Here is a 12,101-nt window from a genome sequence, read left to right as displayed (position 1 = left end):
ATAATATGTTCTTAGAATTGTTTGTATTTCTTTGGTGTTGGTTGTGATCTCTCCTCTTTCATTCATGATTTTGTTGATTTGGGTCATTTCTCTTTTCTTTTTGATCAGTCTGGCCAGGGGTTTATCAATCTTGTTAATTCTTTCAAAGAACCAGCTCCTAGTTTCGTTGATCTCTTCTACTGTTCTTTTGCCTTCTATTTCATTGATATCTGCTCTGATCTTTATTATTTCTCTTCTCCTGCTGGGTTTAGGCTTTCTTTGCTGTTCTTTCTCCAGCTCCTTTAGCTGTAGGGTTAGGTTGTGTATTTGAGACCTTTCTTGTTTCCTGAGAAAGGCTTGTATTGCTATATACTTTCCTCTCAGGACTGCCTTTGCTGTATCCCAAAGATTTTGAACAGTTGTGTTTTCATTTTCATTGGTTTCCATGAATGTTTTTAATTCTTCTTTAATTTCCTGGTTGACCCATTCATTCTTTAGTAGGATGCTCTTTAGCCTCCATGTATTTGAGTTCTTTCCGACTTTCTTCTTGTGACCGAGTTCTAGTTTCAAAGCATTGTGGTCTGAAAATATGCAGGGAATGATCCCAATCTTTTGGTACCGGTTGAGACCTGATTTGTGACCTAGGTTGTGATCAACTCTGGAGAATGTTCCATGGGCACTAGAGAAGAATGTGTGTTCTGTTGCTTTGGGATGGAATGTTCTGAATATGTCTACAAAGTCCATTTGGTCCAGTGTTTCATTTAAAGTCTTTATTTCCTTGTTGATCTTTTGCTTAGATGATCTGTCCATTTCAGTGGGGGGGGGTGTTAAAGTCCCCCGCTATTATTGTATTGTTGTCAATTTGTTACTTTGCTTTTGTTATTAATTGCCTTAGATAATTGGCTGCTCCCATATTAGGGGCATAGATATTTACAATTGTTAGATCTTCTTGTTGGATAGACCATTTAAGTAGGATATAGTTTCCTCCTTCATCTCTTATTACAGTCTTTGTTTTAAAATCTAATTTGTCTGATATAAGAATTGCCACCCCAGCTTTCTTTTGGTGTCCATTAGCATGGTCAATGGTTTTCCACCCCCTCACTTTCAATGTGGGGGTGTCTTTGCATCTAAAATGAGTCTCTTGCAGACAGCATATTGATGGGTCTTGTTTTTTAATCCAATCTGATAGCCTGTGTCTTTTGATTGGGGCATTTAGCCCATTTACATTCAGGGTAATTATTGAAAGGTGTGAATTTATGCCATTGTATTGCCTGTAAGGTGACTGTTACTGTATATTGTCTGTGTTCCTTTCTGATTTATGCTGCTTTTAGGCTCTCTTTTTGCTTAGAGGACCCCTTTCAATATTTCTTGGAGGGCTGGTTTTGTGTTTGCAAATTCCTTTAGTTTTTGTTTGTCCTGGAAGCTTTTTATCTCTCCTACTTTCAATGACAGCCTACCTGGATATATATTCTTGGCTGCATATTTTTCTCGTTTAGTGCTCTGAAGCTATCATGCCAGTCCTTTCTGCCCTGCCAGGTCTCTGTGGATAAGTCTGTTGCCGATCTAATGTTTCTACCATTATAGGTTACATATCTCTTCTCCCGAGCTGGTTTCAGGATTTTCTCTTTGTCTCTGAGACTCTTAAAATTTACTATTAGATATCGGGGTGTTGACCTATTTTTATTGATTTTGAGAGGGGTTCTCTGTGCCTCCTGGATTTTGATGCCTGTTTCCTTCCTCACATTAGGGAAGTTCTCTGCTATTATTTGCTCCAATATACCTTCTGCCCCTCTCTCTCTTTCTTCTTCTCCTGGGATCCTAATTATTCTAATGTTGTTTCATCTTATCGTATCACTTATCTCTCGAATTCTGCCCTCGTGATCCTGTAGTTGTTTCTCTCTCTTTTTCTCAGCCTCTTTATTTTCCATCATTTGGTACTCTATATCGCTGATTCTCTCTTCTGCCTCATTTATCCTAGCAGTTAGTGCCCCCATTTTTGATTGCACCTCATCAATAGCCTTTTTGATTTCGACTTGGTTAGATTTTAGTTCTTTTATTTCTCCAGAAAGGGTTTCTTTAATAACTTCCATGCTTTTTTCAAGCCCAGCTAGTATATTTAAAGTCATGATTCTGAACTCTAGGTCCGACATCTTACGAACGTCCGTATTGTGTACGTCCCTGGCTGAAGGTACTATCTCTTGTTCTTTTTGCTGAGGTGATTTTTTTTCATCTTGTCATTTTGTCCAGAGGAGAAGAGATGAATGAGAGGACAAAATGCCAACAGGTTAAGAACGTCCCCAGCAAATATACTCTATACAAATCAGAAAAGACCTGAAACCAGGGGAAAAGAAAGGGAAAGAAAGAGAAAAGAAAGAGAAGAGAAAGAAAGAAAAAAAAAACAAAAAGAAAAAGATTAAAAACAAAACAGAACAATACAAAAAAAACGAATATGATTAAATATGATCAGGCATAGATCAGTGCCATAGACTAGATTTTGGGTGTATTTTGGTCTGTTAGAAAAAAGTGCCTCCTAAAATTTTAAAGGAAGAAAGACTTATATATGTACAAAATAAGGGTTGATACAATGAAGGGATGGAAGATGGCTGTAAAGATGAAAATTATAAAAGATTTTATAAAAGGAATTGATACAATAAGAAGTTTGAAAAAAGAAAGAAGATTTAAAAAAAAAAGAGAGAGAGAATGTGATCAGGCAGGAGAATAGAACAAAGCCATACACTAGTGATTTAGTGTATATTTTGATCTGTTAGAAGAAACTGTATCTCAAAATTTTAAAGAGAGAACAACTTATATATATATGCCAAAAATAACGGTAACTACTATGAAGGGATAAAATATGACTCTAAAAATGAAAAATAATGTTTTTTTTTTTAAAAAGGGATTGATAAGATGTTGGTTGAAAAAAGGAAAAAGAGAAATTAAAAAAACAGTTAAAAAATTAACTTTGAAAAACTAATGAATCATGGTAAAAAAAAAAGCCATGAATTCTATGTGCAGTATTCCCGTAGCGCTGGAGTTCTCCCGTTCTCCTTGATCGGTAAACTTGGTCTTGGCTTGCTGGCTGTTCTTGCTGATCTTCTGGGGGAGGGGCCTGTTGCCATGGTTCCCAAATATCTTTGCCGGAAGCAGAATTGCCCCACCCTTGTCGGTCCCAGCTAAGCAAGCTGCTCAGGTTTGCTCTCAGGAGCTTTTGTTGCCTGCAAGCTTTCAGTATGGCTTTGGAGGAGGACAGTGAAAATGGCGGCCTCCCAATCTCCACCCTAGAGGAGGCAAGAACTTGGGGCTCTGCTCCTCAGTGTGCCCCCAGAGAAAAGCAGTCAGTCACTTCCGTGTCCCCGGTCTCTGGCCGCACTCCATGCTCACCCAGCCTGTGACCGATCGTTTCTATCTCTGGCACCCGACCCCGTGTGGAGTCTCCAAACCCAGCAGATCCCTGTGGTGCGCTCCCGGCACCGCTCCTCCCGGGGGGAGGAAGGGGAGTCTCCCTGGATCTGCCACCTGTTGGGTCCCTGCTGGAGGAGTAGTGGCCCAACTGGGCCGCGGATCACAGTTTATGGCAACCCCGAGCTGAGAGCCTGCGCCTCGGCTCCATCTCTGCAGCCAGCTTCCCCTCTCCGATACCTGGGAGCTCTGCCACACTCAGGCACCCCCGGTCTTTCTGTGACCCCGAGGGTCCTGAGACCACACTGTCCCATGAGGGTTCCACCTCCCGCTTCGCCACTGGAGCGACATCCCTCCGCGGAGCCGACTTCTAAAAGTTCCGATTTTGTGCTCTGCGGCTCTATCACTTGCCAGAAGTGGCCGACGGAGGCCCCTTCCCCCGCCGTCTATCCTCTCGAATATCGCCTCAGATTCACTTCTCCACACGTGCTACCTTCCAGAAGGTGGTCGCTTTTCTGTTCAGAGAGTTGTTGCTACTCTCCTCTTCAATCTCCTGTTGAGTTTGTAGGTGTTCAGAATGGTTTGATCCCTATTCAGCTGAATTCCTGAGACCAGAGGAAATCCAGGTCTCCTACTCCTCCGCCATCTTGCTCCGCCCCCCTCACATAGCAATTCTATTTTTAATTTTTTTGAGGAAATACCAAAGTGCTTCCCATAGCAGCTGCACCATTTTATATCCCACCAAAAATGCACAACAGTTTCAATTTCTCTACATCCTAACAATTTTTTTTTAGTGCCCCCACAATGGGTGTGAGGTGAGATGATAGCTCATTATGGTTTTGATTTACATTTCCCTAATTGTTACAATGTTAAGTATCTTTTCATGTTCTTGTTGGTCATTTGTATATTTTCTTTGGTGAAGCATCTATTCAAGTCCTTTGCCCATTTTTCAAATGGGGTATTTGGTTTGTTGTTGTTGAGTTGTAGTTCTTTATATGTTCTGAATATTAACCCCTTCTCAAATAGATGATTTGCAAGTATTTTCTCCCATTCCACATGTTGCCCTTTCACTCTGTGATTTCACATGCAGAATTTTTAAATTTTGATGTAGTCTCATCTATTTTTGCTTTTATTGCCTATGGTTTTGGTGTCATATCTAAGAAATCATTGCCAAATCCAATGTCATGAAGCCATTCCCCTAAGTTTGCTTCCCAGAGTTTTATAGTATTACGTCTTAGGTTTAAATCCTTAATCCATTCTGAATTATTTGTATATGATGTAAGCTAAGGATCCAATTTCATTATTTTGCATGTGGTTGTCCAGTTTTCCCAACATCATCTGTTGAAGAGAGTGTCTTTTCCCCATTGGGTGGTGTTGGTAACCTTGTCAAAAATCATCTGACCGGGGCGCCTGGGTGGCTCAGTCGTTCAGCGTCTGCCTTTGGCTCAGGTCATGATCCCAGGGTCCTGGGATCGAGCCCTGCATCGGGCTCCCTGCTTGGCGGGGAGCCTACTTCTCCCTCTTCCTCTCCCCCTGCTTGTGTTCCCTCTCTTGCTGTGTCTCTCTCTGCCAAATAAATAAATAAAATCATTAAAAAAAATTATCTGACCATATTCATGAGGTTTTAATTCTGGGCTTTCTATTCTATTCCATGGGTCTATATATTTCTCTTTATGCTAATACCACATTGTCTTGATAACTATAGCTTTGTAATGTGTTTTGAAATCTTGAAGTATGAAGACTCCTATTTTGCTCTTTTTAAAGATTGTTTTGGCTATTCAGAGTCCCTATGAAATAGGAAATTCATATTTGAAATTCAGGATGGATTTCTCTAGTTCTACAAAAAATGCCACTGGGAATTTGAGAGGGATTGGAGTGAATCTTTAGATCACTTTGGGTAGTATGGACATCATTTTTTTTTTAAGATTTTATTTCTTTATTTGACAGAGAGAGAGCACAAGCAGGGGGACAGGCAGAGGCAGAGGAAGAAGCAGACTCCCCGCTGAGCAGGGAGTCCGACATGGGGCTCGATCCCAGGACCCTGGAATCATGACCGGAGCCGAAGGCAGCAGCTTAACTGACTGAGCCACCCAGATGCCCCTGGTAGTATGGACATCTTAACAATAGTAAACCTTCTAACCCAGTGAATAACAAATACTTTTCTCTTTGTGTTTATTTCAGAATGTTTTGTAATTTTCAGTGTACAGATCTTTCACCTCCTTGGCTTATTCCAAAGTATTTTATTCTTTTTGATATTATTCTGAAGGGTTTTTTTCTTTTTATTTCCTTTTTGGATTTTTCATTGTTAGTTTACAGAAACACAACTGATTTTTGAAGGGTTTGTATCCTGAAACTCTGCTGAATTTGTTCATTAGTTCTAAGAGTTTATTTGTGGATTCTTTAGGCTTTTCTACATACAAGATCATGCCAACTGCAGAGATCATTTTACTTCATCCTTTCCGATTTGGATGCCTTTTATTTTTTTTTTCTTGTCTAATAGCTCTGGCTAGGAACTCCAGGACTATGTTGAACAGAAGTGGCAAGAGTGTGCATCTTTGCCTGTTCCTGATCCTAGAAGAAAAGTTTTCACTCTTTCACCACTGTATATGATGTTTTGCATACATGGTCTTTATTATGTTTAAAAAGTGTCCTTCTATTCCTAGTTTTAGTGTTTTTATCATGAAATGTTTGAATTTTATCAAATATTTTTTCTGCATCAACTGAGATGATGTAGTTTTTGTACTTCACTAAGTTAATGTGGTGTATTTGCATTGATTGATTTTTATGTGTAGGACCATGCTTACATTCCAGGAATAAATTCCACTTGGTCATGATGCATAATCCTTTAAATGTGCTATTGAATTCAGTTTGCTAGAATTTTGTTTAGGTTTTTGCATTAATACTCATCCTGGATATTGGTCTACAGTTCCGTCTTCTTGTAGTGTCTTTTTGCCTGGCTTTGGTATCAGGGTGATACTGGCCTCATAAAATAATTTTTGGAGTGTTCCCTACTTTTCAGTTTTTTGTAAGATTTTAGAAATTAGTATTAATTCTTCTTTAAATGTTTGACAGAATTCTCCAGTGAAGTCATCTGGTCCTAGGCTTTTCTCTGTTGGGTTTTGATTCAATCTCCTTACTAATTATAGAACTATTCAGATTTTATTTCTTCATGAATCAATCTTTGTAGGTTATATTTCTAGAAATTTATCCATTTCTTCAAGTAATACAATTTGTTGGCATATAATTGTTCATAGTATTCAAATCTTTTTATTTTTATGGCATCAGCTTTAACGTCCTCCCCGCCACTTCATTTCTGATTTTACTTGAGCCTTACCTCTTTTTTCTTAATCTAGATAAGGGTTTGTTGATGTGTTGTGTTTTCATTTTCATTTGTCTCAAGATATTTTCTCATTTCCCTTATGATTTCTTCTTTGACCCGTTGGTTATTTAAAAGTGTGTTGTGCTGGGGTGGGGGGGGTCTATGGTGTGCAAAGTGCAATAAACTCTCTTACCTACTTTGATGCAATTCTTCTTGACTTTGTACTTGGTTCCGCCACCTCTTAACCAGTTTCTAGAATTCTCATAAAGGCAATTTGGTTCATATATTATTATCTCCATTGAAGAAAAAGAGCCTGGGTCTTCTCATTTCACCATCTTGGTCAAGTCTACTATAGTAGTGGTTTGTTATTTATAAATTTGTCTATTTCATCTAAATAATTTATTTATTGACATGTTATTGATCTCAAAGAACCAGGTGTTTCATTAATTTTCTGTTTTCCTGTTTTCTATTTCAGTGATTTCTGTTTTGATCTCTAAACTTTACAATATCATTGAGTAATCCCACTCCGATAAATCTACCCAAGAGACAAGAAAACATAGGTCCACACAAAAGCTGTACATGAAATGTTCAGAGCAGCATTATTTATAGTAACCAAAAAGTAGAAACAATCCAAATGTCCAACTGGAAAGATAAGTGTGTAGTATATCCACAAAATGGAATACTATTCAGCAACAAAAATAAATGAAGTATTGACACATGCTACAACATGAACCTTGAAAATATCATGCTAAGTGAAAGAAGCCATTCACAAAGGCCACAACATATTGTAGTATTCCGTTAATATGAAATGTTCAGAATGAGAAAAATCTACAAGAACAGAAAGCAGATTAGTGGTTTCCTAGAGCTGTAGGGATGTAGGCATTTAGGAATGATAGCTGTAGGTTTTCTTTTTGGGGTAATGAAAACACTGTAAAATTGTGGTAATAGATGCACAACTCTGTGAATATACTGAAAGTCATTGCCTTGTAAACTTTAAAAGGGTGAATTTTATGGTATGTGAATTATATCTCAAAGTTTTTTTTTAAATCATGCCACCCTTAAAATAAAACTATGAAAAGTCAGACTTCACCATACTCTAGCTTGCTAGTTTCATGGATTCTAGTGGAAGACCCCAGACTCCCAGACCATAGAAAAGGGACTTTATTACTCATGATACAACAGACAACAAAGGTTTCTTTTTCATGGTTCTCCATATGCCCTGCATCACAAAGGGGTGACACGGAAGTGGGATGGGGTGGATAGGTCACAATGGGTTTGTGTCACAGCTGTGGATCTCCAAGCCTAAAAAATCCCCAATCTTTCTATAGGAGCTACAGGCAAACCTGCCCAAATTTTGTCCTGGAGAAAGACATTCTCTATTATCCTAGAAACCAAACAAATCTGCTCTCTGCCCCAGAGGAAGACATTCTATCTGCCAAGGCTTCTTGTTAAATCTCAAAAGGACTGTCCAAATCAAAAGACAAGATCCCCCAAGAGACCTGTCTCCCACTCCTGGAACATTCTTCCACCTGACTGCAGTTTTGGATTCTATAACAAAAATACAAATGTAACTCTGGACTCATTTTTCTCAGTTCAGTTTCTTGAGGGAAACAAAGGCTGAGTTTGAGTTCTCTACACCAGTCCTGATATCCTCTGTCCTCACAAATAAACAAGGTGTGTGTTTACAGTTAAGGACTCATGTTACAACAAATGACCCAGGGAAAGAAATCAGACCACAGTTTGACTATTTCTTTGACAAGAAAAACCCCATTTTTCTACTGCTTCCATGCCATTTTCACATTCACAGAGGTGTTTTAAGGGCCAGGAAACCATTCCTGAAGCCTCTCTGTCCTGGGGTGGGGTGGTGATGACCAAATTTTGTTCTCCGTATACACTAAGCTGTGACTTCCAAGTAAAGCCTCATCTACACTGCCTGTACAGACTATTTCTCCCCTGAGCACATCCTATGTCCTACAAAGGCTTGCTTCCATCTAAAGCCTCCTCAATACTCCCTAAAGACTTCTCCCCCGAGTGTCTCTTCTGATGTGTGATGAGATCTGACTTCAGGCCAAAGCCTTGCCCACACTTCTTACACACAAAAGGCTTTTCTGCTGAGTGTGTCTGCTGGTGTCCACTTAAGGGCCCCCTTACAGCTAAAACTTTTCATACATTCCCTGCACACAAAGCACCACTGCTCTTTCCCTGGTGTGTTCTCTGGTTTGTGAAGAGTGCTCCCTTAAAGCTGAAGCCCACACACCCTGCACACAAAGCATTTCTCTCCCAAGTGTCTGACCAGGGCTGACTTATAGCTGAAGCTGCACCCACACTCCATGCACATAAGGCACAGCCCAGCAATATGTGTGCACTGGTGTCTGAGGAAAACTGGACTTCGGTCAGAAGTCCTGTCCATATTCCCTGCACACAAAAGATTTCTCCTTTGAATGTACTTTGTGGTGTTTCACAAGGATTGACATGTCTAAAGCCATGCCCACAATCCCTACACACATACAGCTTCTCCCCTGTGTGTCCTCTGATGTGCAATGAGGGCTGATTTCTTAGTAAAAGACCGTCTACACTCATTGAACAGAAAACACTTCTCCCCTGAGTCTGACTTCTGATGTCTGTGAAGATTTGACTTCCATGTTCCCGGCACATGAAAGGCTGCTTACCCAGGTGCATCCTCTGGGGTCTCTGGAGGGATGACTTACTGCCAAAGCCTGCCCATAAGTCCTCTCCTCTGAGTGTGTCCCATACAAGCGAGGTTTGAGTGCTAGCTAAGGCTCTTCTCACACTCTGCCCAACTGACTACTCCACATCCCAAAAGTCTACTTCCTTCAGAGGTGTCTGCCTCCTGGGGGTTTGCCCTCTTTAACAGGCTGAGCTCTATGCCTGCCACTCTGTTTCTAGTGCCTTCCCTAATGTGTAGAGGCTGTCCTAGCAGTGGACTGCAAAGCTCCCCTTTAATTTGTCCTCCATAACTAGGACTTGGTATCTGCTTTCTCATGTACTTATGCCCTGTCGCTCCAGCAGCTTTGTGCAGAAAGTTGTTGCACTTGTGTCTTTGGATCCTCTTGGCAAAGATCCCTTGGTTGAAGGTGATTTTCTGCACCCAAAACTGGGATGATCCTAGGAGGATGGCTGTGCAGAACATGTTGACTGAGGAAGGGTTGGCTGCAGAAGGCCAAGGGGCAGTTGACACAGAAATGGATTTCTGGCTTTGGTTCTGCTCAAGAGAAAGCAGTTTTGGGGGGCCTGGGTGGCTCAGTTCGTTAAGCATCTGCCTTCAGCTCAGGTCATGATCCCAGGGTTCTGGGATTGAGCCCCACATCGGGCTCTCTGCTCAGCAGGGAGCCTGTTTCTCCCTCTCCCTCTGCCTGCTGCTCCCCCTGCTTGTGCTCTCTCTCTCTCTGTCTCTCTCTCTTTCTCTGTCTCTCTCTCTCCGTCAAACAAATAAAATCTTAATTAAAAAAATAGAAAGCAGTTTTTGTCTGAGTAGTCATAGGTGGGGCACCCCAGGCTACTCCTCCCATCTTAAGATGGGACTTGCCCCCCGCAAGAAACGTGTTTCAGCTTTCCAACAAAAGCTCTATGTCCCACCAATATACCCCCTACAAGAACTATTTTTCATTCCTCTATTACCCATAACTAAAATCCAGAAAATCCATACCAGTAGAGTTTCTATGTGTTATTCAGACAAGGAACCTTTCAAAAAAGCAGCAGAGGTCATTCTGTAAAGAGCTGCAATTACAGTTGGCCTTTTTGCCCTGCTACACTTATTTGTGATATAAATATCTGACACAACTGTTTTCTCCTACTGAAGATAACAAACTATAGGTAGAAATGTTCACATGGAACTTCCCTATAAGAAAGGTGACTGACGGGCATATAGATTGCTTGGTCTGGAAGCACCCCTCCCCTCAAATGTAAGAGGCAGAACAGGAGAGTTGTTCAAGAAATGTGTGCACTAAATCTGAATTGAAGTCTCCAGGCTCAAAACAGTATGTGAGGACCACTGGGGACAGGTGGACACTCAGAAGACAGATATAGTCCAGGCCCTGTTTACTGAAAGGATTTTGACTCCTGATGCCCACAGAAATTCTAATTTCTTTACAAATCTAAAAGAAAAATCCAGAATTCCAGACCCAACCTCGTCATAATATGTGCCCAATTAATATTAGATGAATGGGTTGTTTTGGTTTTTGCTTTTATTTTTTTATTTTTATTTAAATTCCAGTTAACATACAGTGTAAAATTAGTTTCAGGTGTATAATATAGTGATTTCAACGCTTATATAGAACACCAGTGCTCATCACAAGTGCCCTCCTTAATCTGCATCACCTATTTCAACCATCCCCTACCCCTTCCCCTCTGGTAACAATAAGTGTGTTCTCTAGTGTTAAAAGTCTGTTTCTTGATTTGTCTCTCTCTCTCTTTTTTTCTCCTATGATCATTTGTTTGGTTTCGTGCATTCCACATGAGTGAAATCATATGGTATTTGTCCTTCTCTGACTGCCTTATTTGGATGAATAGTTTTTTAAGAAAAGAAAAGTTTTATTTAAAAACTTTATAAAACTGAAAAGTTTTATAAACTCCTGAATGTGTCATGAGAATCAGCGACAGATGAATGGATGGCAGTGTCACTGAGCAACTGAAGTAGGCCTTCCTCACAGAAACAACATAACATGGGGAGACTGGGAATCATTAATGTTTCAGAAGGATGGAATGGAACAGGCAGACAAGAAGTGCTAGTCAAGGGAATACTAGAGGGAATTTCCCTTATTTAAGGAAAGATACCAAGAGGATTGTTGCAAAACACACATGCCCAGAAAAGACAAGAGTCACAAGTGTTGGTAAGGATATGGAGAAAGGGGAGCCCTCTTGCACTGTTGGTGGGATTGCTAATTGCAACAACCACTCTGGAAAACAGTATCTCCCCCATACTGTTCCTCAAAAAAGAAAAAAATAGAACTACCACATGATCCAGAAATATCACATCTGGGTATATATCTGAAGGAAGTGAGATTACTATATCGAAGAGATATTTGCACTCCCGTGTTCACAGCAGTGCTGGTTACAGTAGCCGAGACATGAAAACCACATAAGTGTCCACGAACAGATGAATGGATAAATAAAATGTGGCATATATACAATGGAAACTATTCAGCCACAGGAAAGGGAAATCCTGCCATTGGTGACAATATGCATAGACCTTGAGGACACTGTGCTAAGTGAAATAAGTCAGACAGAAAGACAACATACTGCATTATCTCACTTCTATGTAGAATCTTTAGGAAGGCAAACTCATAGATAGAAAATAGAATGGCGGTTGCCAGGGGCTGGCAGGTGGAGGGAATGGGGAAATGTTAGTCAAAGGGTACATCTTCATCAGTTATAAGATGAGTAA

This window comes from Callorhinus ursinus, unplaced genomic scaffold (genome assembly GCF_003265705.2).
Source record: "Callorhinus ursinus isolate GAN/ISIS: 27379988/994484 unplaced genomic scaffold, GSC_fseal_2.0 scaffold81, whole genome shotgun sequence".
Taxonomy (NCBI): Eukaryota; Metazoa; Chordata; class Mammalia; order Carnivora; family Otariidae; genus Callorhinus; species Callorhinus ursinus.
Note: the sequence above shows the minus strand (reverse complement) of the source record.